We start from the raw sequence: 26,546 nt of genomic DNA on the forward strand, positions 1-26,546 counted from the left end.
TTCCATATCAGTAATGACTAGAATTCTGATAACATTTCATATTACCTTTGAACCTCAGTGGGGAATGTAAGATATTTTTGTGGATTTTTTGACATTTTGTTAAACATTTTGATTTAAGAGGATTAACCTTTAGGGGGCAGGATAAGAAAGTGATGCAGTGAAGTCCGTAAATCCATTCTGTGTACCTTTCTGAGAGATTTATTGAACAGTGGTATCCCTTTTCCATCCCTTGCGCTCTGATTTTGGACCATTTTGAGACTGTCAGTTCTCCATTACCATCCAAATCCAGAAAGGTTCATATCAAGGGAGAAGCAGCATGGCTACGGGAACAGAGCACAGCCCTGGGAGTCAGAAGGTCATGGGTTCTCATCCTGGCTCCACCACTTGTCTGCTGCATGACCTTGGGCAAGTCACTTCATTTCTCTGTGCCTCAGTGACCTCATCTGTAAAATGGGGATGAAGACTATGAGCCCCATGGGGGACAGGGACTCTGTCCAACCTGATTAGCGTATATCTACCCCAGCACTTAGAACTGGGCTTAATACATAGTAAGCACTTAACAAATGCTGTAATTATTATAATTATTATTATCCAGGAGTGCTGTCAACTGTGAGCTGTAGAGCTCAAGATAAGAGAACGTGATCCTACAGAAAATTAAATGTGGTCCCCATATTTCTTGAAAATAGGGCAACCAGTAATTTAGGGAGAGACAAAGTTGAGACTCTTGGCCTGTCCCCAGAGACTTTCTGTTGGGGATTTTCAAAGCTCTTCCTAGGATATAGTTTTCCAGTAAAAAGAAGTGATGATTTCTGACCCTTCCTCACCCCCAGAACACTCCATCGGAACAAGTAGTTCAGCTGCGTCCTCGGAAATGAGTCTTCCAAACACATCAGTCCTTTACCAACTTTCTTTTACCGGAGTTTCCACTCAGGATCCCGGGCTGGTTCTTCTTTTGCATTCTTGCTTGTACTTCCGAAGAATTTAAAATTTACATGTACAAACCAAGCATGCATTCAGTGACTCTGAAAATCACTGAATCAGTGAATCAGCAGTTGGAGGTGCTAAAACCTGTTGCAATTTCGAGGAATTGGAATGATTCCAATACCAAACTGCCGTGTCTGTTTGCATTCATATTCATTGGAGTGACATGCCTGAATTATGGAGAAATTTTTGCACCGTCAAGTGCCTCCACTATATTACATATTTCTACAAAAATGGACAAGTTTCCAAAATGATAATGATGATAATAATAATTGGGAAGCAGTGTGGCTCAGGGGAAAGAGCCCGGGCTTTGGAGTCAGAGGTCATGGGTTCAAATCCCGCTCCTTCAATTGTTAGCTGTGTGACTTTGGGCAAGTCACTTAACTTCTCTGTGCCTCAGTCACCTCATCTGTAAAATGGCGATTAAGACTGGGAGCCCTCCGTGGGACATCCTGATCACGTTGTAACCTCCCCAGCGCTTAGAACAGTGCTTTGCACATAGTGATAGCTTAATAAATGCCATATATATATTCATTCATTCATTCATTCAATCGTATTTATTGAGCGCTTACTGTGTGCAGAGCACTGTACTAAGCGCTTGGGAAGTACAAGTTGACAACATATAGAGATGGTCCCTTCCCAACAGCGGGCTCACAGTCTAGGTATACATATCTATATGTATATATACATATATACATCTATATATATCTATATCTATATAGATATCTAGATAGATATCTAGATAGATATCTAGATAGATAGATAGATAGATAGATAGATAGATAGATAGATAGATAGAGATGTGTATATATATAATTGTGATATAATTGTGATATGTGATATATAATTGTGATATTTGTTATGTTCTCAAGTGCTCAAGCACTGGCTAATCAATCAATCAGTGATCTATTTGAGGGCTCACTGTGTGCAGAACACTGTTCTAAGCACTTGAGAGAACACAACAGAATTGGTATTCAACCCCACAGAATTGGGGTTGAAGTGTACAAAGGGTACAGATCCAGGTGATTAGATGATACAGAAGGGAAAGAGAGTCAGGGAAAAGAAGGATTAATCAGAGAAGGCTTCTTGGAGGAGGTGTGACCTTAATAAGGCTTTGAAGGTGGGTGAGAGTAATAGTCTGTTGGATTTGAGGCAGGAGGGCATTTTGGGCCAGAGGGAGGTTGTGGGAAAAGGGTTTGACAGTGATATAGGCGGGATCAGGACATAGTGTGCAGGCTGGCTCTAGAGGAGCAAAGTGAATGGGCTGAGTTGTAGTAGGAGAGCAGCAAGGTAGGTAGAAAGGGGGCAAGGTGATTGACTGCTTTAAAGCCGATGGTGAGGAATTTCTGTTTGGTGCGATGATGGTTGGAAAAGTCATTGGAAGTTCTTGAAGAGAGGGGAGACATGGACTGAATGATTTTTGTTTTGATCCAAGTTGCAGAGTGAAGAATGGACTGAAGTAGGGAGGGACAGGAATCAGAGAGGTCAGCAAGGAGGCAGATGCAGTATTCATTCCTTCATTCATTCATTCAGTCATATTTGTTGAGCGCTTACTGTGTACAGAGCACTGTACTAAGCTCTTGGAAGAGTACAATACAACAATAGACAGACACATTCCCTGCCCACAAACAGCTTAGGTTCGGGGGCGGGGGGGGGGGGGGCGGGGGTGGTGGCATACATTAGTACAATAAATAAAATGACAGATATGGACATAAGTGTTGTGGGGCTGGGATGGGGGAAGAGCAAAGGGAGCAAGACAAAGCAATGAAGAAGGGAGTGGGAGATGAGGAAAAGTGGCGCTTAGTCTGGGAAGGCCTCTTGGGAGATGTGCCTTTAAGAGAGACAGTGTGGGTCAGTGGAAAGAGCGCGGGCTTGGAAGTCAGAGGACGTGGGTTCTAATCCCGCCTCCACCACTTGTCTGCTATGTGACCTTGGGCAAGTCTCTTCACCTCTCTGGGCCTTAGTTGCCTCATCTGTAAAATGGGGATTAAGACTGTGAGCCCCACGTGGGACAAGCCGATTACCTTGTATCTCCCCCAGTGCTTAGAAAAGTGCTTGGCACATAGTATTCATTCATTCATTCAATCATATTTATTGAGCGCTTACTGTGTGCAGAGCACTGTACTAAGCGCTTGGGAACTACAAGTTGCCATCATATAGAGACGGTCCCTACCCAACAGCAGGCTCACAGTCTAGAAGGGGGAGACAGATAACGAAACAGAACATATTAATAAAATAAAATAAATAGAATAAATATGTACAAATAAAATAAATAAATAAATAGAGTAATAAATACGTACAAACATATATACATATATACAGGTGCTGTGGGGAGGGGAAGGAGGTAAGGCGGAGGGATGGGGAGGAGGAGGAGAGGAAGGTAAGCACTTAACGAATGCATTATCATTATTATTATTATTATTATTATCATTATTATTATTATCATTATCATTATACAAGTTCGCCAGTTCGGACACAGCCCCTATCACACATGAAGCTAGGGACTGTCTCTATATGTTGCCTATTTGTACTTCCCAAGCGCTTAGTACAGTGCTCTGCACACAATAAGTGCTCAATAAATACAATTGGAGCTCACAGTCTAAATTGGAGGGAGGATTTAATCCCCATTTTATAGTCGAGGTAACTGAGTTGTCGAGAAGTTAATGACTTGCCCCCAGCAGTGAGCCACTGGCAGAGCCGAGATTAGAGCCCAGGGCTTTTGAGTCCCAGGCCCGGGCTTTTACCACTAGGCAGCTTTTCAGAAGAGGTAAGAGGATTGCCCATGGTCACAGAGCGGACAAGAGGCAGAGATGGAAATGGAACCCAAGTGTCCACTTTCCAGGCCTCTGCTCTTTCCAATGGGCCACACTTCCTCCCTTTGCCCGGCTCAAGACCCAGGACAGGGACAGTAAGGACAGGGACCCAGGAGGGACTAGACAACATGGCCCACTGGCAGGAGCATGGCCCTGGATCAGAGGACCTGGATAATAATAATAATGGCATTTATTAAGCACTTACTATGTACAAAGCACTGTTGTAACCGCTGGGGAGTTTACAAGGTGATCAGGCTGTCCCACGGGGAGCTCACAATCTTAATCCCCATTTTACAGATGAAGTAACTGAGGCACAGAAAAGTGAAATGACTTGCCCAAAGTCACACAGCTGACAATTGGCAGATCTGGGATTTGAACCCATAACCTCTGATTCCAAAGCCCGTGCTCTTTCCACTGAGCCGTGCTGATTCTCAGGGTGGACCTGAGTTCTAGTTCTGCTCTGCCACTGGCCTGCTCTGTGACCTTGGGCAAGCCCTTTAACTTCTCTGTGCCTCTGTTTCCTCATCAGGAAAATGGAGATTATATATCTGTTCTCCTACCCCCTTAGACTGTGAGCCCCTGGTGGGACAGGGGCTGTGTCTGTTGTGCTCATACTGTGTCTTCATCTCTAGACCTAAGAAGTGCGTATATGCTAGCAGTTTGCACAGGACGTTCACACACTCTCATGCCTGCCAGTGATGGTCCTGCTGGGATAGCGGCTAGATTGAATCAATTGGCAGAGAGAGGTGTAACACATTGTTTTCTTTGGATTTATTATCAACACAGATTGTGTTTTGCAAAGGCAACAGAGAAGAAACCTTTTCAGAACAGAACTGGTACAGATTCAATACCAAATCTCACTATGCTTGCAGCCCTACAAGAATGCTAGATGCTTGTGCAAAGACTTGTGGACTTTTATGATTATGATCAATAAAGCAATCCTATTTATTGAGCATTTCCTATGTATAGTGCACTATACTAAGCACTTGAAAGAGTACTCTCCCAAGTGCTTAGCACAGTGCTCGGCACACAGTAAACACTCAATAGCCCATTGTGGGCAAGGATTGTCTCTCTTTATTGCTAAATTGTACTTTCCAAGTGTTTAGTACAGTGCTGTGCACATAGTAAGCACTCAATAAATATGACTGAATGAATGAGTGAATGAGCAGAATTAGCAGGCACGTTCCCTGACCATAATGAGCTTACAGTCTTGTGGCTGAAATAATCATAATTATAATTTTATTAGAGGCTTTCTTAATAATAATGGTGGAATTTGCTCAATGTTTACTATGTGCCAAGCCCTGGACTAAGCACTGGGCTAGATACCTGATCCCTGTCCCACAAGAGGCTCATAGTCTAAGAGGGATGGAGAACAGGAATTTTATCTATTTTACAGATGAGGAAACAGAGGTCCAGAGAGGTTGTCACTTGCCAAAGGTAACATAGAAATGAGATTTGAATGTGGGTTTCTTAATAATAATGACAATAATAGTAATAATGGTAATTGTGGTAATTATTAAATGCTTAATATTTGCCAAGAACTGTGCTAAACATTGGGGTAGACATAAAATAATCAGGTCGGACATAGTCCCCATCCCACATGGGGCTCACAGCCTTAGTCCCCATTTTACAGATGAGGAAACTAGGCAAAGAACAGCAAAATGAGTTGCCCAAAGTCACACAGCTGGTAAGTGACAGAGCTAGGATTAGAACGCAGGTCTTCTGACTCCCAGGCCTGTGATCTTAGAGAATAATAATAATAATAATAATAGTGTTTGTTAAACACTTACTATGTGCCAAGCACTGTTATAAGCAAGGTAATCAGGTTGTCCCACATGGGGCTCACAGTCTTAATCCCCATTTTCAGATGAGGTAACTGAGGCACAGAGCCACGCTGTGGAAAGAGCCCTGGCTTGGGAGTTCGAGGATGTGGGTTCCAATCCTGGCTCTGCCACATGTCCTTCTATGTGACCTTGGGCAAGCCACTTCAGTTTTCTGTGCCTCAGTTCCCTCATCTGGAAAAATGGAGATTAAGACTGTGAGGCCCATGTAAGACAACCTTGTATCTATCCCATTGCTTAGAACAGTGCTTGGCAGATAGTAAGCATTTAACAAATACCATTATTATTATTGTTATTTTCACTAGGCCACATTGATTTATTCCTGATCAGTCAATCAGTGGTATTTATTGAGCACTTACTATGTGCAGAGCACTTTGCGAAGACCTGGGGGAGTACATGATCATCATCATCATCAATCGTATTTATTGAGCGCTTACTGTGTGCGGAGCACTGTACTAAGCGCTTGGGAAGTACAAATTGGCAACATATAGAGACAGTCCCTACCCAACAGTGAGCTCACAGTCTAAAAGATCGCCTCCCTCAAGGCCCACATCCCCCCACCTAATCCCATGACCCATCAAGCACCCGGGCCTGAGAACATACAACCTTCCACGGTACTAATTCTCAGGTACTTCCGCTTGGATTCAGAATGTTACTAGGAGCGGAATCATCATGAAATCATTCAGCACTGAGCACTCTATCCAAGAGCAGAATCAATGCCCTAAGTGGCTATTTTGTAATGACTCGGAGGTCTTAAAAATGAACCATTCTCTATTTCTTATTCCTAAGTGACAAAAGGTAACTAAAAACCATTTCGCCTAGAAAATAATATGGTAAAAACAAATGGAACCCTTCCTATGGTTTTCAAACCTTCCAGCAGGCACTTGCTGAATCAGTATGACTCTACTGGCATACCCAATTAAGAGGAAAGAGTAAACAAATGCAATAAAACAAGATAAATGTAATAATTTAGAAAAAAGTGCACACTTGGTACAGAAAATTCACCTTCGTGAACCAGCAGTAGGATTTAATAAGATTTAAACATTTGAAGTGGGATTTCAAGATCTTCTGCTCAAAGGAATTTTAATTGAAGCTTACTTCAATATTAAAATAAGATGCTAAATAATATCAGCAACATAACTGAATAGACTGCTTTTTCCAAGTAGAGTACATTTTTGAAGTGAAATGTGTGTTTGATTTTTGCTAGTAATATGGAAAATGTGGAAGTATAGAGGTAATGTATCCCAGTAGAAAGAGCACAGGCCTGGGAATTAAGGGACCCGGTTTTAAATTGCTTTGCAACTTGTCTGCTGTGTGACCTTGGGCAAGACTCTAAACTTCTCTGTGCCTCACTATCATCATCTTTAAAATGGAGTTAAGATGCCTGTTCTCCCTTCTTCTTAGAGTGTGAGCCCAATCTGCTTATATTGCTACTGCCCCAGGGCTTAGTACAGCACTTGACACATAGCAAGCAGTTAAAAACCACAACTATCACTATTAAAATGTTTGTGATCATCATCTTTTAAATGTGAGTAATAAAACTTTGGCTTTAGAATTAAGCACTTACCTTTCCTTCTTAACATTCCAAATCCAACCCAAAGCAGGCGTGTTTGTACTATCCTTCCTTCTAAGAAAAGTGAATTCATGAAAGCCACTCAAATAGAGGACTCTAGAAAGCTTTAAAAGAAAATGAAAATTAATAAATTATCTGGCAAATATGAACAGTCAAAGCATACTGGGAAGTCAAGAACTACAGACAACTTAATAATTGTGGTATTTATTAAGTGCGTGCTCTGTGCTAAGCCTGGGGTAGATATAAAATCATCAGATTAAACACAGTCCCTGTCCCACAGAGTCCTCACTAATGAAAAAAAGAAAATGAAAATACACAAATAAATGAAATTGCAGCTAAAAAATAGGCCCAGGTGACCTCTCATTTAATCTTAAAAGATGGATGAAATCAATCAATGGTATTTTATTGAGTGCTTATGGTACAAAGCGCTTGGGAGAGTACAAGACAAGAGGTGTGGCGGTCACGTTCCCTGGACGCAACAAGCCGATGAGAAGTGGAAGAGCGGTAAATCCTGGCTAGATTACATTTGTCTAGGGAATATTGTGCACGTTTGACCACCATCTTGAAACTGCTTTTCTTTGGAGATGGGTGAGAGTCACTGCATTAAAAACTTTTAAAAATATGAAATGTGTATATGCAAATGTTTAATTTCATTGGAGAAATCATAGGTTGATGGTAGCTAAATTCCCAAAAGAGTGTAGAATAAAAACTTTACAGACTTGGCATTGGGTTCAGAAAAAGGTATGTCAGAGACAAGTTTCATGGCTACTAGTGCTTCATCCGAAGACCAGCACTTCAAGCAATTCAGAGCTTCTTTATATACCATTAATACAACATTCATAATGATCAGAACAATATACTAGGAGAAATACTTTAGAATAGAAAGCAGTGAGTCCTGGCGCATTTCCTGTTTAGATCTCCTTTATTACGGTGATAAGTAGGGCTTGATTGGTTCAAGTGCGTGGTTTTACCATCTTGTATTGTGCTCGACTAAGATTCATTCATTCATTCAATCGTATTTATTGAGCGCTTACTGTGTGCAGAGCACTGTACTAAGTGCTTGGAAGTACAATTCAGTAGCAGAGACAATCCCTGCCCACAATGGGCTCACAGTCTAGAATGAAGCACAGTTGTTGACTGATGGAGGCCTTTAATAACAACAGTAATAATAATGGTATTTGTTAAGGGCTTAGTCTGTGCCAAGCACTATATTAAGCACTGGGATAAATCCAGAACCGTCAAGTCTGACTACACCTGAGAGCCTACCTGGGGCTCACAGTATAAATTGTGGGGAAGAACAGGGATTAAGTCACCCATTTTAGAGGTGAGGAAATCAAGGCCCATTCATTCATTCATTCATTCATTCAATCGTATTTATTGAGCACTTACTGTGTGCAGAGCACTGTACTAAGCACTTGGAAAGTACAATTCAGCAACAGAGACAATCCCTACCCAACAATGGACTCACAGTCTAGAATGGGGGTGACAGACAACAAAACAAAACAGGCATCAATAGCATCAAAACGACTTGCCTGAGATCGAGATTGAACTATTCACTATTCACTATCGAACTATTCACTTTGAGTCAACCAACCCTTCAGGCACACCCAAAGTGGTCAAGCAAGCCTAGGAAGAGGGAAAGGTCAAAGAGAATGGTGGACAAATGCAGGACCTTGACCACTGTTCTTCTACAAGAGTAAGAACCCTAACAGACCTAAACTGTGACTCCTCCATTTATTCAAACTGTTCTTTTCTCTTCTCTGAACTGCTAGCCCCTTTACATCAATTGGAATTGCCTCTCGGTCTTCAGAAATTTTTGAACTATCCGTTCAAAATTAATGGTTCTCTTTTTCATTTCCGAGACTGTCTACATCAGTGATTATTTTTCATGAGAACTGTGATATTCAAGCACTCTTCTACATTTCTATTTCAATACTTGTGGTATGAGGATTAGATTGGAAGGGGAAATGAGAAGTTAAGGTTTTTCTCTCTTCAAGGACTTCTTTATCCAAAGTCCCAGAATGCCTTGGGAGCCTGACTGAACAGGTGTTGAGCCTTCTCTAGCCCAAACATAGAAGTCCAAGCATTGAAAATGAGAAAGAGCAGCTGTGAGTTATTGCAAAGCAGGTTGGCCAGTTAAGGGCAATCCTGGAATATGTCTACAAATTTATTTGTTTTTTTCCTAAATGGCCCAGGAGAATCTCGAGAAATCTGGGAACACTCCAGCTCAAACAGGACAAGTGACCAATCTCAGATACAGTTCTAACAACTGGGGCCACAGGACAATTTCTTCCAAGCATTGGGATTGCTGCTATAGCTCTTTCAAACACCCCATGGCATAAGTAATTCCTTACAGGTAATTAAGCCACACAAGCTGGTGGGTTTTTCCCCTTTCCCTGAGAGGATGCCAGATGTCAATGCTGAGGTAGATATATTTTTTTTTTCAGCTAAAATCCCCTCCCAGGACACCAGATGGTGAATCAAAGAGCAGTATTCAATCTCCTAACAGCAGTCATGTTCTCCTAATACTAACAGCAGTTCTTTATTTCAGAGTTAATGAAAGGTTTGTAGCTGGTTTTTCATTCCCATTGCCATTCCATCAGGTGATCCCTTTAGGAGTCTACAGATGTGGCATGAAATGGCTGCCAACTTCAACAGAAACAAAAGCCAAGAGCTGCAGACATCAAACGTAACAACACAAACAAGGGGTGGCCGTTTTGTGAACACAATCTGACTGAGGCCATAGAATCTGCACTGACCTCTTAATAATAATAACAATAATAATGGTATTTGTTAAGCACTTACTATGTCCAAAGCACTGTTCTAAGCGCTTGGGGCAAGGTAATCAAGTTGTCCCACGTGGGGCTCACAGTCTTAATCCCCATTTTACAGATGAAGGAACTGAGGCCCAGTAGCCCACTATTGGGTAGGGACCGTCTCTATATGTTGCCAACTTGTACTTCCCAATCGCTTAGTACACTGCTCTGCACACAGTAAGCACTCAATAAATACAATTGAATGAATGAAAGTGGCTTGCCCAAGGTCACACAGCTGATAAGTGGTGGATCCAGGATTCAAACCCTTAACCTCTGACTCCCAAGCCCGGGCTCTTTCCACTGAGCCACGCTGCTTCTCTGACAATGATAATGATGGTATTTGTTAAGCGCTTATTATGTGTCAGGCACTGTGCTAACCGCTGGAATGGATACAAGCAAATTGAGTTGGACACAGCCCCTATCCCATGTGGGGCTCACAGTCTCAATATCCATTTTACAGATGAGGTAACTGAGGCCCAGAGAAGTGGGATGACTTGCTCAAGGTCACACAGCAGATAAGTGGTGGAGCCGGGATTAGAACTCATGACCTTCTGACTCCCAATTTCATTGTTAGTGGTGTCTTCAAATGCAAAAGTCAACTCTATATCATCCCCTAAGGAAATCCACCAAATTGAAGTATCACATGCTTTTATGGTATTTTTAAGCAAATTGCTTAAAAATGTGTCCAGCACTTTTTAAGCACTGGGTTAGATTCAAGTTAATCAGACACAGATCCTATCCCACTTGGAGTTCACAGTCTACGAGGGAGGGAGAGTGGAAATTGATGCTCCATTTTGTAGGTGAAGAAACCAAGGCCCAGAGAAGTTAAGTGACTAGCCCGAGGTCACACAGCAAGCAAGTGGTGGAGCTGGGGATCATTAATTCATTCATTCAGTTCATTCAATCATATTTATTGTGCTCTTACTGTGTGCAGAGCACTGTACTAAGCGCTTGGGAAGTACAAGTTGGCAACATATAGAGACAGTCCCTACCAAACATCAGAACCCAAGTCCTCTGACTCCGAGGCCTGTTCTCTTCCATTGGCCTCCCTAGCATATTCATAGCTTCTAAGCAGCTTCCTGTTTTTAAGAGGGTTATTATAAGGAAGCTAATGGGCAAGACAGTTGAAGTAAATTTTGGTGGGGAATTATGGGAACCTGACATCTGTTAATATTTCTGGAATCCACTCTGGGCCAGAAGGTTGGAGGCAAATGAGATAATTGTCCTAAGCCTAAGAGTAAGCCCCACTTTTCCTCATCTCCCACTCCCATCTACATCACCCTAACTTGCTCCTTTTGCTCTCTCTCCTCTCCCCTGCAGCCAGCCCCACAGCAACTATGTATGTATCTGTCATTTTATTTATTTGTATTAATGTCTGTCTCCCACTGCCAGGCTGTAAACTCGTTTTAGGCAGGGAATGTCACTGTTTATTGTTGTGTTTTACTTGCTGAAGTGCTTAGTATGGTGCTGTGTACACAGAAAGGGCTCAATAAATACGATTGAATGAATGAATGAATGAACGAATCATTAGAGAGAGAGAAAGGAAAAGTCAGAGCCTTTTGCTATCATCATCATCATTTTTGGTTGAGTACCTACTGTGTGCAGAGCACTGGACTAAGTACCTGGGAACATTTGATAGAATTAAACCCAACCCACGCATCTCACTACTCTAACACCAACCTACTCTCTGTACTTCAATCTCATCTATTTCATCTCTGACCCCTTTCCCACGTGCTCCCTCTTGCCTGGAATTCCCTCCCCCTCCACATACTCCAGACCACCACTCTCCCTTCCTTAACAGCCTCATTAAAATCCTATCTCCAGGAGTCCTTCCCCAGCTGGGCCCTCACTTCCCCTATTTTTTATGGTATTTGTGAATAATTATTTGTAATAATTATGGTATTTGTTAAGTGCTTACTAAGTGCCAAGCACTGTTCTAAGCTCTGGGGTACATACAAGGTTATCAGGTTGTCCCACATAGGGCTCACAGTCTTAATCCCCATTTTACAGATGAGGTCACTGAGGTACAGAGAAGTTAAGTGACTTGCCCAAAGTCACACAGCTGACAAGTGGAGGAGCCGGGATTAGAACCCATGACCTCTGACTCCCAAGCCTGTGCTCTTTCTATTAAGCAACGCTGTTCTCTGTTAAGCACTTACTAGGTGCCAGGCACCATTCTAAGCACTGGAGCAGATACAAGCTAATTGGGTTGGACACAGTCCCTGTCCTGCACAGGGCTCATGGTCTTCACCACCATTTTATGAATAAGGTAACTGAGACACAGAGAACTGAAGTGACTTGCCCAAGAACACACAGCCAACAGGTAGTGGAGCTGGGATTAGAACCCACGTCCTTCAGACTCTCAGGCCCCGGGTCTATCCACTAGGCCACACTGCTTCCTACTAGGCCATGCTTCTGCGTTGCTTATACTTATTAAAATCCCATCTCCAGGAGTCCTCCCCCAAATGAGCTCTCTGACGCACCCCGAAGGAGGGGATTCGTCAGTGGCCACTTAGATCCAGCAGCAGAAAAATGAAAGAAATGGACTCACTGAGTTTTGCATAAAACATTATGGCTTTAATGCATAAATCTACAAAAGCTATGGCTTTAATATAAAAAAGGTTATGGTTCCAGTGCACAAAACATACCCAAACCTCGAACACAAGGCTAGGATCCCCTAGGATCCCACAGCAAAGTTATTATTATTAATAATAATAATAATGGCATTTATTAAGTGCTTACTATGTGCAAAGCCCTGTTCTAAGTGCTGGGGAGGTTACAAGTTGATCAGGCTGTCCCACAGGGGGCTCACAGTCTTAATCCCCACTTTCCAGATGAGATAACTGAGGCACAGAGAAGTTACGAGAAGTAGCGTGGCTCGGTGGAAAGAGCTTGGGCTTTGGAGTCAGAGGTCATGGGTTCAAATCCCAGCTCCCCCACTTGTCAGCTGTGTGACTTTGGGCAAGTCACTTAACTTCTCTGCGCTTCAGTTCCTTCATCTGTAAAATGGGGATTAAGACTGTGAGCCCCCCGTGTTACAACCTGATCACCTTGTAACCTCCCCAGAGCTTAGAACAGTGCTTTGCACATAGTAAGCACTTAATAAATTCTATCATTATTATTAAGTGACTTGCCCAAAGTCACACAGCTGACAATTGGCGGAACCAGGATTTGAACCCATGACCTCGGACTCCAAAGCCTGTGCTCTTTCCACTAAGCCATGCTGCTTCTCTATTATTCTGCTTCTCTTTATTATATATTAAATCCCCTAGGATCCCAATGTCTCGCCCTGCCACGGAGTGGTTCTGTGCATGCACCAACCTCTTTCCCAGATAGACAGGTCCGCAAATGCTTTTTCCTTTCTAGTACTCCGCGGGGCCCTTCCAGAGCCCTGGACTAGGCATCCCTGGGTGAGCCGAGCACATTCCGGGCTGTCCTAGCCTCCCCTCCGGGATGCAAGGAACAGCAGCAGCAGCGTACCCAGGTGCACGTGGCTTTTACAGAGGGGGTGTGGATGTGGAAGCTGGGCATCTGTATTCCACTGACCAACTGGGCGAACATAGCATATCACTGCCTTGTTTTGGAAAAGATTATCTGCCTGTAACACATAACATCCAGCTTCTTCCGCATGGACCCTAATCTACATACAAACATTTTGTGGAAATGGCAGGCAGGGAAAGTTTCAGGGAATTTGGGCGAGATGTTTAGTCCCTGTTTAGTGCAACCTTGGGCCATTTCTGCAAGCTGTGCATTTAGCTATAAGCCCTTTGTTACCTATACACCAACCGTATTCTGTCCACTATGTCATGTGTACACAAAGTCCAAGGTGGGGGGATTTGATTAATCAAGGGAGTTCAGTAACCATCTATGGTCCTTGCCCTCGAGGAGCTTCACATTCTCTACTTAATAATAATAATAATAATAATGATAATGGCATTTCTTAAGCGCTTACTACGTGCAAAGCACTATTGTATGCAGTGGGGGATACAAGGTGATCAGGCTGTCTCACGGGGGACTCACAGTCTTAATCCCCATTTGACAGATGAGGTAACTGAGGCTCAGAGAAATGAAGTGACTTGCCCAAGGTCACACAGCAGACATGTGGCGGATCATCAATCGTATTTATTGAGCTCTTACTGTGTGCAGAGCACTGTACTAAACTGGGATTAGAACCCATGACCTCTGACTCCCAAGCCTGGGCTCTTTCCACTGAGCCACACTGCTTCTCTACTTAGACTGTGACCCCCAAGTGGGACAGGAACTGTAGATCACTTGATTAACTCATATATACCCCAGCACTTATAACAGTGCTTGACACCTAGTAATGCTTAACAAATACAATACTGATGATGATAATAATGAAAGGGGGGAGGCAGAAATGAAAAGTATCCCTTTGGCCTCCCTATCACTTAGAGACAGACTGGGGCTGCTTTCGGTGGTCAGGGAGTGAGAGACTGGAAGCTCCTTGTTGACAGGGAACATGAGTATCAGTTTTAGTCAAGTCAATTGTATTTATTGAGCACTTACTGAGTGCAGAGCACTGTACTAAGAGCCTGGGAGAGGATAAGCTTTGCACACAGTAAGTGCTCAATAAATATGATTGATATATGGCTGAATACAACAGAACAATATAACAGACACATTCCCTACTCACAAGCTCCAACTCCTAAAGAGAGATCACTTCCTACAGGAGGCCTTCCCAGACTGAGCCCCCTCCTTCCTCTCCTCCTCCTCCCCCTCCCCATCCCCCCACCTTACCTCCTTCCCCTCCCCACAGCACCTGTATATATGTATATGTTTGTACATATTTATTACTCTGTTTATTTATTTTACTTGTACATATTTCTATTTATTTTATTTTGTTAATATGTTTTATTTTGTTGTCTGTCTCCCCCTTCTAGACTATGAGCCCACTGTTGGGTAGGGACTGTCTCTATATGTTACCAACTTGTACTTCTCAAGTGCTTAGTACAGTGCTCTGCACACAGTAAGTGCTCAATAAATACGATTGAATGAATGAATGAATGAACAAGCGCTGTTCTAACCCAGTGCTTAGAACAGTGCTTTGCACATAGTAAGTGCTTAATAAATGCCATCATCATTATTATTATTATTATAACAAGCTTACAGCCTAGAGGGGGAGCCAGACTTCAACAGAAATAAAAAAAATTACAGATATGGGCATAAGTACTGAGGGGCTGGGAGCAGGGGATGAATAAAGGAAGTGAGTTGAGGCAGCACAGAAGGGACTGGGAGAAGAGGAAACAAGGGCTTAGTCAGGGAAGACCTCTTGGAGAAGATGTTTCTTCAATAAGGTTTTGAAGGGGAGAGAGTCATTTTCTGTCAGCTATGAAGTGGAAGGCAGTTTTATCACATTGTACTTCCCAAGTGCTTAGTAGCAAACTCTGCACACAGTGTGGACAGTAAATACATTGATTAATTGATTGATTGATTTAAGAATCTAAGAAGCTGATTGACTACTGCCCAACCCAAGTATAGTCATTTTGATGCTTAATCACTCCCACCTCGGGCTTTCCACGTAGACGTTTTTGGTTGTTGTTTTTTTTCCCTCAACTGACCTCCAAAGAGGTGTCCAGCCCCAGAACATTGCTTCCTTCACATAGGCTTAAGGATACCTCAAATTAGGCTCTTCCGCCTGTTGGCTGGTGGAATACCCTACGTCCTATAAATAATCGTTCTTCATATTTGACAGTGTAATTCACTTATGAGTGCATGAGTGACTAATAAGGTCAACGTGGGTTCACCATCCTGGCCACTTCCGTCCCGTCCCATCCCGTCCCGTCCCGTCCCCCCACCCCCGCCATAAAGGTTGTCCTTTGCTGTGTTGTTGTACTGAATGCTTGCCATGTTTAGGTCTTTCCTCTTTTTCCTTCTTATGGCTCTTTCCATATGAAGCTTTTGCTTAGAGACCCACTTCATTCATTCAGTCAATCAATCAATCAATCAATCGTATTTATTTATTCAGTCTTATTTATTGAGTGCATACTGTGTGAAGTGCACTGCACTATGCATTTCGGAGAGGACAGTGCAAAAATAAACAGACACATTTCCTGCCCATAATGAGTTTACAGTCTAGAGGGGGTGTGGGAGATAGACATCAATATAAATAAATGACCGTTAGGGATGTAAGTGCTGTGGGGCTGGGAAGGGAGAAGAATAAAGGGAGCAAGTCAGGGTGATGAAGAAGGGAGTGGGAGAAGAGGAAAAAGGGTGCTTAATCAGGGAAGGCCTCTCAGAGGAGATGTGCCTTCAATAAGGCTTGAAATGAGGGGAGAGTCATCGTCGGTGGGATTTGAGGAGGGAGGGCTTTCCAGGCTCAAGGCAGGAGGTGGACGAGGGATCAGAGGTGAGTTAGACAAGATCATCTGTCCTCGGCAATGAACTCGGAGTTCTCAGCTCTGATTCAGCACTGTCTGAGGCTTTGCTTTACCATGTCTTTAACACACTTTGTCTGCTTTCCTTGCTTTCAAATTCCTGATTTCAGCTCTCAACACAGCAGCTGTATGAGCGACTTGCTGCCGCTCATTATCTTCCCTGTGGAGCTCTGTTGCAATGAGTGTAGCTTTACTAATAATAACTGTGGTATGTGTTAAGCACTTACCATGTGCCAGGCACTGTACTAAGCATTTGAATGGATACTAGAAAATTGGGTTGGACACAGTCGCTATCCCACCTGGTGCTCACAATCTTCATCCCCATTTTACAGGTGAGGGAACTTTTCACCTGAACAGGGACTTAAACTCTGGACTTTCAGATTAAAAGTCCAATTCTCTACCGACTGAACTATCTGGGCTAAGAGACTAATAATATTTTATTATTATTATCATCATCATCATATTTACATTTATTAAGCACTTACTATGTGACAAGCACTGTTCTTAGTGCTGGAGTGGATATGAGTTAATCAAGTTGGATACTGTGCCCGGCCCACATGGGGATCCCAGTCTAAATAATAATAATAGTAAGCACTTACTATGTGCCAATCACTGTACTAAGCCCTGGGGTGGATACAGGCAAATTGGGTTGGTCACAGTCCCTGTCCCACGTGTGGCTCACAGTCTTGCTCCCCATTTTATAGATGGGGTAACTGAGGCTGAGAGAAGTGAGGTGACTTGCCCAAGGTCACCCAGCAGACCCATGGTAGAGCCGGGATTAGAAGGAGGGAGTAGGAGGGAGTAGGATTTAATCCCCATTTTACAAATGCAGTAACTGAAGCACAGTCAGTCAGTGGTATTTTTTGAGTACTTACAGCAGATATGTGGCAGAGCCAGACCCGTGCTCTTTCCACTAGCCCACACTGCTTCTCCAGACTACATTCCAGAAACTCATTGTCTATGATCTTGTCTTGCCATTTGATATTGAGTCTGGCCTGGAAATGATGCTGGTGGAACTGTTCAAAGAGCGAGATGTGGCATCTCAGGAGAGGGGCCAGAACCCGCAGTAGTAGAGAAGCCTGGACATCAGAAAAGCAGCGTGGCTTAGTGGATAGAGCCCAGGCCCGGGAGTCAAAGGACCTGGGTTCTCATCCTGGCTCCGCCGCTTGTCTGCTGTGTGACCTTGGGCAAGTCACTTCACTTCTCTTTATCTCAGTTCCTCATTCTTAAAACAGGGACTAAGACTGTGAGCGCCATGATGGACAGGGATGGTGACCAACCTGATTATCTTGTATTCATTCATTCAATCGTATTTATTGAGTGCTTACTATATACAGAGCACTGTACTAAGTGCTTGGGAAGTACAAGTCGGCAACATATAGAGATGGTACCTACCCAACAATGGGCTCACATTCTAGAAGGGGGAGACAGACAACAAAACAAAACATATAGACAGGTGTCAAAGTCATCAGAACAAATAAAATTATAGCTATATACACATCATTAACAAAATCAATAGAATAGTTAATATGTTCAAGTAAAATAAATAGAGTAATAAATCTGTACAAATATATACAGGTGTTATGGGTCGGGGAAGGAGGTAGGGTGGAATGGGGAGGAGGAGAGGAAAAAGGGGGCTCAGTCTGGGTAGGCCTCCTGGAGGAGGTGAGCTCTCAGTAGGGCTTTGAAGGGAGGAAGAGAGCTAGTTTGGCAGATGTGTGGAGGGAGGGAATTTCAGGCCAGGGGAAGGACGTGGGCCGGGTGTCAATGCGGGGACAGGCAAGAACGAGACCCAGTGAGGAGGTTAGCGGCGGCAAAAGAGCAGAGTGTGTGGGCTGGGCTGTAGAAGGAGAGAAGGGAGGTGAGGTAGGAGAGAAGGGAGGTGAGGTAGGAGGGGGCAAGGTGATGGAGTGCCTTAAAGCCAAGAGTCAGGAGTTTTTGCTTGATTTGTAGGTTGACAGGCAGCTACTGGAGATTTTTGAGGAGGAGAGTAACATTCCCAAAGCGTTTCTACCCCAGTGCTTAGTGTAGTGGCTGGCACATTGTAAGTGCTTAAGAAATACCATTAGGGAAAAAGTTACAGCTCTGTAGATCCTTTAGTTTTTTTCTGGAACCTAATTCCACACTGCCACTGTCCACTATTTGACTACCTCCCAGAGGATGGACTGGCCTCGATTCTGTTTTCTATTTCCTTGTTTATCACTGCATCTTAGGGAAGAGTGAAAAACTCAAAGATTACATGAGTTGACACAAAAACTCTGCAGCTGATTTACTGAACGTTAATTAAACTAAAACTCTTTACTAAAACCTGTGCTGGGTAGCAGTGGCCTGGGAGAGAGTCAAGGGCGGAGACTCAAGTTGTCTTCACAGAAGGAGGCGATGGCAAACCGCTTCCAGATTTTTACCAAGAAAACTCTATAGCTACCCTACCGGAACGATTGTAGATGGAGAGTGGGGCTTCCTGGGAGAGATATGTCCATGGAGTTTCCGTGGGCGAGGGGCAACTCAACAGCATAAGATGAGTTTGCTTTACCTGCTCTGTCTGTCCTTGAGGAGTAAGATATCCAAGAGGACAGACATCAGGCTCAAGGATTTGAATTGGTCTTGGAGTCTGAATTTATGCTAACTCTCTGACCACGATGCTGGGCTAGAGTCATGGTTGTTGAATTTTAGTCAGTCAGTCAGTCTGTTGTATTTATTGAGCACTTACAGTGTACAGAGCAGTGTACTAAGTACATAGAAGAGTACAATAATAATAATTACGATATTTGTTATGTGATTACATATCAGGCAGAAACTCCTCACCCTGGGCTTCAAGGCTCTCCATCACCTCGCCCCCTCCTACCTCACCTCCCTTCTCTCCTTCTACAGCCCAGTCCACAACCTCCGCTCCTCCACCGCTGATCTCCTCACCGTACCTCGCTCTCGCCTGTCCCGCCATCGACCCCCGGCCCACGTCATCCCCCGGGCCTGGAATGCCCTCCCTCTGCCCATCCGCCAAGCTAGCTCTCTTCCTCCCTTCAAGGCCCTGCTGAGAGCTCACCTCCTCCAGGAGGCCTTCCCAGACTGAGCCCCTTCCTTCCTCTCCCCCTCGTCCCCCTCTGCATCCCCCCATCTTACCTCCTTCCCTTCCCCACAGCACCTGTACATATGTATATATGTTTGTACATATTTTTTACTCTATTTATTTATTTATTTTATTTGTACATATCTATTCTATTTATTTTATTTTGTTAGTATGTTTGGTTTTGTTCTCTGTCTCCCCCTTTTAGACTGTGAGCCCACTGTTGGGTAGGGACTGTCTCTATATGTTGCCAATTTGTACTTCCCAAGTGCTTAGTACAGTGCTCTGCACATAGTAAGCGCTCAATAAATACGATTGATGATGATGATGATTACTGTGTGCAAGGCACTGTACTAAGTGCTGGGGTGGGTACAAGCAAATTGGGTTGCAAATTGAGTACCCGGTGGTTTAGATGATGTGGAAGTGTTGAAGAGGCGCTAGGACAATTCTGATTATAATCATTATTATTATGGTATTGGTTAAGTGCTTACTTGGTGCCCAGTGTTGTACTATGCACTGGGGTAGATAAAAGATAATCAGGTTACCCGGATCATTTTCCTACAGAAACGTTCAGATCACTCCTCAAGAAACTCAGGGGGCTGCCCCATCCACCTCCACACCAAAGAAATCTCCTCCCCATTGGCTTCAAAGCCCTCAATCAACTTTTCCCCTCCTACCTCACCTTGCTATTCTCCTACTACAACTCAGCCTGGGCACTTCGTTTCTCTAAGGCTAACCTTCTCGTTCTACCTAGATCTTGCCTGTCTCACTACCGACCCCTCACCCACATCCTGCCTCTGGCCTGGAATGCCCTACCTCCTCAACTCTGAAGGACAATTGCTCTCACCCTGCCTTCAAAGCCTTATTGAAGGCACATCTCCTCCAAGAGACTTTCCCTGGCTAACCTCCCCTTTCCTCTTCTCCCATTCCCTTTTGTGTCGCCCTGACTTGATCCCTATATCCATCCCCTTCCCAGGCCCACAGCACTTCTGTCAGCATCTGTAATTTATTTATTCATTCATATTAGAGAAGCAGCGTGGCACAGTGGAAAGAGCACGGGCTTTGGAGTCAGAGGTCATGGGTTTGAATCCTGGCTCTGTCATATGTCTGCTGTGTGACCTTGGGCAAGTCACTTAACTTCTCTGAGCCTCAGTTACCTCATCTGTAAAATGGGGATTAAGACTGTGAGCCCCACATGGGACAACCTGATCACCTTGTATTCCTACAGTGTTTTGAATAGTGCTTTGCACATAGTAAGTACTTAACAAAATGCCATCATTATTATTATATTAGTGTCTGTCTCCCCTTCTAAACTGTAAGCTCGTTGTGGGCCAGGAATGTGTCTGTTTATTGTTCTATTGTACTCTCCCAAGCGTTTGTTCAATGCTTTTCACATAGTAAGCGCTCAGTAAATATGATCGAATGAATGACTGAAAGGACTGACATCCTCAGCCACCCTCTGAACACACAATCGATCAACCATTCGGTGATATTTATTGAGTGATTACTGTGTACAGACCACTCGGGAGAGGACAGTTACAACAGAATTGGGAGACACGTTCCCTGTCCACAACGTGTTTCCAGTTTAGAGTCTAGTCTGCAGCCAACATACGTAGTTGTGCTATCATGTTTCCCATTTGCAATGTCTGGGGCTCTTTTCCACTTTGATCTCTTTCTCATGATCTTTATGAAGTTTCTGCTCCAACAAGGCCACTTCTTTCTTGATTGCATGTGTCGTAATAACAGTAATGACAGTCGTTAAGTACAGTGTCGATAAACTTAAGTTGATTAAGTGTTGACTAAGGCTAAACCAGCAGACAAGTGGCAGAGCTCGGACTAGAACCCATGACCTTCTAACTCCCAGGCCTGTGCTCTATCCACTATGCCATGCTGCTTCCCTCCTCTGCCCTCCTTGCCCTCCCAATTTCAGCTGTCTTTACAATAGTTGCTTAGGTGTCTGGCTGTCAATCAGTCAACCAATAGAGAAGCAGCATGGTCTAGTGAATAGAACCTGAGCCTGGGAGTCAGAGGGACTTGGTTTCTAGTTTTGGCTCTGCCACTTTTCTGCTGTGTGACCTTGGGCAAGGGACTTAACTTCTCTGTGTCTCAGTTACTTCATAATAATAATAATAATAATAATGGCATTTATTAAGTGCTTACTATGTGCAAAGCACTGTTCTAAGCGCTGGGGAAGTTACAAGGTGATCAGGTTGTCCCACAGGGGACTCACAGTCTTCATCCTCATTTTACAGATGAGGTGACTGAGTCACAGAGAAGTTAAGTGACTTGCCCAAAGTCACACAGCTGACAAGTGGTGGTCAGAATTTGAACCCATGACCTCTGACTCCAAAGCCCGTGCTCTTTCCACTATGCCACACTGCTTCTCTGGGTTACGCTGTTTCATCTATAACATAGGGATTAGGACTGTGAGCTCCATGTGGGACATGGACTGCGTCTAACCTGATTGGTTCGCATCTATCCCAGTGCTTAGTAGACTGCCTGGCACATAGTTAATGCTTAACAAATACCATAAAAAAAATCAATTAATGGTATTTTTTCAGTGCTTACTGTGTGCAAAACTCTGTGCTAAGCGCTTGGGAGAGTATAATATAACAGAGTTGGTAGAGTATTCCATGCCCAATCGCTATTCTCCATATAGCAGCAGGGATGAGGTGAGCATGGCTTTAATGCCAGGAGACCAATTTTGTGCTAGGACTGTGTCATTTCTGCAAGCCCCATATGGGACAGGGACTGTGCCCAACCTGATTTGCTTATATCAACCCCAGTGCTTAGTACAGTGCCTGGTAAATAATGTGTCTAACAAATACCAGAATTATTGTGGTTATCATAATTATGTATTTGATGTTGATCATAACTTGTAAGTAATCCCGAGGGACCTGCTTAAGGAGGCTGTGTGCTGCCCAACTTGTCCAATTCTCGTGTCCTTAGAGATGGCCAGGAAACAATATACCTCTGAAGGCTTTCAGTTTCTCTGGAGACCGATGCCATGCTGCTGTGGCATTCTAACTGACAGGCTTCCAGAGGATGGCCTCGGCTACTTGATTTGCTTTTGTACTTCCTTATCTGTTCCAGCATGGTTACTGAGTGTGCTACCAATGTAGCAGAATTCTATGACTTTGTTTAGCTTTATGTTCCCAATACAGACTTTTGGGTTTCCCTGAAGTAGGTTGATAATCATAACAATAATAATAGCAGTAACAGTAATTGTGGGATTTGTTAAGCACTTACTATGTACCTAGCACCATACTAAGCATGGGAGTCCGTTGTTGGGTACGGACCGTCTCTGTATGTTGCCAACTTGTTGCCAAGTGCTTAGTACAGTGCTCTGCACACAGTAAGTGCTCAATAAATATGATTGAATGAATGAATGAATGAGTAGATCCTAGAAAATCAGGTCCAACAGTCTAAGTCCCCATTGTGCTGATGAGGGAACAGAGGCACAAAGATAAGTGACTTGCCCGAGGTCACACAGCAGATAAGTGGCAGATCTGGGATTACAACCCAGATCCTCTGAATCCCAGGCCCATGCTCTTTCTGCTTAGACACATTGCTTCTTTGATTTCCTTGATTTTCCTTAGACTCATAGACGACGTCTAATGCCTGGCTGTTGTGATGAAGTGTTTTACAGTCGTTTGCATGTCTTCTTGAGTGTCTGTAAGGCAGAGCCATCTGCATCCAGTGATTCTTGAATGACTGTCTCTGGGATTTTGAATGATACTTTAATTTCCCTGCATTGGAAGATTTTCCCAGAGGAGAGGAAGTGTATTCCTATACCTGCTTCCAGGTCTCTTGTTGCACCCATTAGCAAGGCTGCACAGAATAATATTGAGTAGACAAATTAGCTAATGGGGTCTATGCTCTCAGTCAATCATATATTTATTGAGCACTTACTGGGTGCAGAGCACTGTTCTAAGCACTTGGGAAAGTACAGTATATCCGAGTTGGTAGAAATGTTCCCTGCCCACAACAAGCTCACTCCAGTGCCTAAGACACTTTCTGAGAGTTGTTTAGGAGTTTGTGAAGACGTTATCATTCTTTTAGGCCACTGAGTTGGAGTTTTAGTGGAGTTTTAGGCCACTTGGTTCATCAGTGCTCCCTTAGTGAGGTACTTTAGGCACCTGTCTATTTCTTCTCATGGGTTCATTGTAATAATAATAAGAATTGTGGTATTTATTAAGGCCTTATGTATTGATATTTGTTAAGTACTTACTACATTCTAAACATTGGGGTAAATAAAAAGTGTGATATTTCTTAAGTACTTTGTTCTAAGCACTGGGGCAAATACAAGATAATCAATCAGTGCTATTTATTGAGCACTCACTATGAGCAGAGCATTGTTCTAAGTGCTAGTCTTGTCTTAAGCTGTTGAGTCATCTCCTTCCCATGGCAACTCCAAGGCCATATCTCTCCCAGAACGCTCCAGCTCCATCTTGCAGTTTCTCTGGTAGTGTATCCGTAGCTTTCTTGGTAAAAATCCAGAATTGGTTTACCACTGCCTCCTTCTGCTCAGTCAACTTGAGTCTCTGCCCTTGACTCTCTCCTGTGCTGCTGCTGCCCAGCAGAGGTGAGTTTTGACTTGTAGTAGATTTCCTTCCATTTGCTAGCCACTGGCCAAGCTAGGAATGGAATGGACAGGCCCCTGCTTGACTCTCCCTCCCGTAGCCAAGACTGGTAGAGAATTGGAAACTCTCCAGTTGCGGTCCTGAAAGGGGCTAAGCGCTAGGGGGGAGTACAAAAATATAGAGTAAGCAGACATATTCTCTGCCCACAAGTTCCCTGCCCACAATAAGCTTACACCCTAGAGGGGTAGACAGACATTAATATAAGTAACTAATTTATAATATTTAATTTGAAGATATGTACATAAAGGCTGATGGTGGGGCACTTATCAAATGCCCCAACTACCACGTCAGCCAGGCAATCTTATTTATTGAGTGCTTTCTGTGTCAAGAGCACTGTACTAAGTGCTTGGGAGAGAACAGTAGAATAATATAACAGACACATGCCCTGCCCACTACGAGCTTAGAGTCCAGACAGGGGAGAAACTCTGGGAGTAGATACATATAATCAGATTAGATAAAGTCCTAATTTTCCTTAACTTGCTTCCAATTTGTGTCATAGGCACTGGGGAAAAAAGCTGGGCAAAATTTTACAAAAATATTTTACACTCTTTGAAATCTGGGAAATCTGTAAATTTGGGTGCTGATATAATCTGCATGGGCTAAAAAATTCTCATCATTTTCACCATTGCAGGAGAGGCTGGCATTTGACAGTGATGAAATGATGAAAATTAGAGTGTATTTTGCTTTTTAATGGTTAATTAATCCACACTCCATCCCCTTGAGTGAGATGGCTCTTAGGAGCCTGATTTTACAGCTGAGGAAACAAGAGCTGGGCTAAATGAACACCTCCTTGGACAGGCAGCGGCAGCCAGCTGATGACAAAGATGGGATTTGGTTTTCCCCCCACCCCATCACCTGGCTCCTAATCCTGTCCTCGGATCACTAGACCGCACCATTCCCATCACTATTATCAGGAAATATCACTTGGAAAGGATTTGTTTTAGGGAAACCGTTGGCTGCTTTTTAAACAAAATGTCTCTCGTCTATAAATAATCCTCAAATGATTTTCCCAAAGCAAGATGTACAGGGAACTGAGTTCCTTGGGATATCGATCCGTGGTATTCATTCATTCAGTTGTATGTACTGAGCGCTTACTGTGTGCAGAGCACTGGACTAAGCACTTGGGAAAGTACTATACAGCAATAAAGAGAGACGATCCCTGCCCACAGGGAGCTCACAATCTAGAAGGGGGGTATTGGTGGAGCATTTAGTGGAAGGAGCATGGGCCTTGGAAGCAGATGATCTGGATTCTAATCCCGGCTCCATCCCTTGTCCGCTGGATGATCTCAGGCAGATCAATCATTCATTATATCTATTGAGCACTTACTGCATGCAGAGCACTGTACTAAGCACTTAGAAGAGTACAATACAACAATATACAGACATATTCCCCAGCCACAATGAGTTTACAATCAATCAGTCAATCGATCGTATTTATTGAGTGCTTACTGTGTGCAAAGCACCTTACTAAACAGTTGGGGTAGTATAGCAAAATGGAGTAGGTAAACCCATTCCCTGTCCATGAAGAGCTTACAGTCTAGAGGGGAAACAGATATTAAAATAAATTACGGATATGGCATACAGTCGAAAGGGGAAGACAGACATTAAAATTAATTACGGCTATTTACAATGTGTTGTGTGCTTTGCACACGGTAAACACTCAACAATTACCGTTGATTGATAAAAGCTGATGGAATCGAGCCCCACAAAACACTGCAGCAGCCCAAAGGTCAGACAGGAAAGAGATTGAGACTTGAAGGAGAAACACCAAATAATAAATGTAGTATTTGTTAAGGGATTTTACCAGATGCCAAGTACCAGACTAAGCACTGAGGTAGGTTCAAGAACATAAGGTGCCACATGGCATTCATAGTTAGAGTAGGAAAGAAAGTAGGTATTAAATCCCCATTTCACAGTTGAGGCACAGAGAAGTTTAGTGACTTGCCCAAGATCACACAGCAGATAGACATCAGAATTAGAACCCAGGTCCTCTGAGTCCCAGACCCATGCTCTTTCCGCTTGACCATGCTGCTTCCCGATAATAATAATAATAATAATGATAATAATGGTATTTGTTAAGCACTTACTATGTACCAAGCACTCTTCTAAGTGCTGAGGTAGATACAAGGTAATCAAGTTGTCCCACATGGGGCTCACAGTCTTAATCCCCATTTTACAGATGAGGTAACTGAATCACAGAGAAGTTAAGTTACTTGCCCAAGTCACACAGCTAAATGTCAGAGCCGGGATGAGAACCCATGACATCTGACTCCCTAGCCCGGGCTCTGTTCACTGAGCCACGCTGCTTCCCTATGTTTGGAGAAGAATGAGAGGAAGCTAAGTTGCAAGTGAGGTACACAGTTCACCCCTGAACGAGAGGATGGAGGGAATGACTACTCAGTGAAAACTGTTTTTGCAAC

At 43.5% G+C, this 26,546-nt stretch overlaps 1 protein-coding gene and 1 non-coding gene across 2 annotated transcripts in view; one reads left to right on the top strand and one right to left on the bottom strand.

The window, feature by feature from the left end:
- The window catches only part of ADGRA1 (adhesion G protein-coupled receptor A1), a 732,027-nt gene that overhangs the window by 538,319 nt on the left and 167,162 nt on the right, over positions 1-26,546 (top strand). The gene's annotated exons all lie outside the window — the stretch shown is intronic.
- On the bottom strand, positions 24,079-24,216 carry LOC119926345. The gene has a single exon (XR_005450230.1). It is a non-coding gene; the product is annotated as a small nucleolar RNA SNORA7 (small nucleolar RNA).

Source organism: Tachyglossus aculeatus, chromosome 3 (assembly GCF_015852505.1).
Source record: "Tachyglossus aculeatus isolate mTacAcu1 chromosome 3, mTacAcu1.pri, whole genome shotgun sequence".
NCBI classification, from domain to species: domain Eukaryota; kingdom Metazoa; phylum Chordata; class Mammalia; order Monotremata; family Tachyglossidae; genus Tachyglossus; species Tachyglossus aculeatus.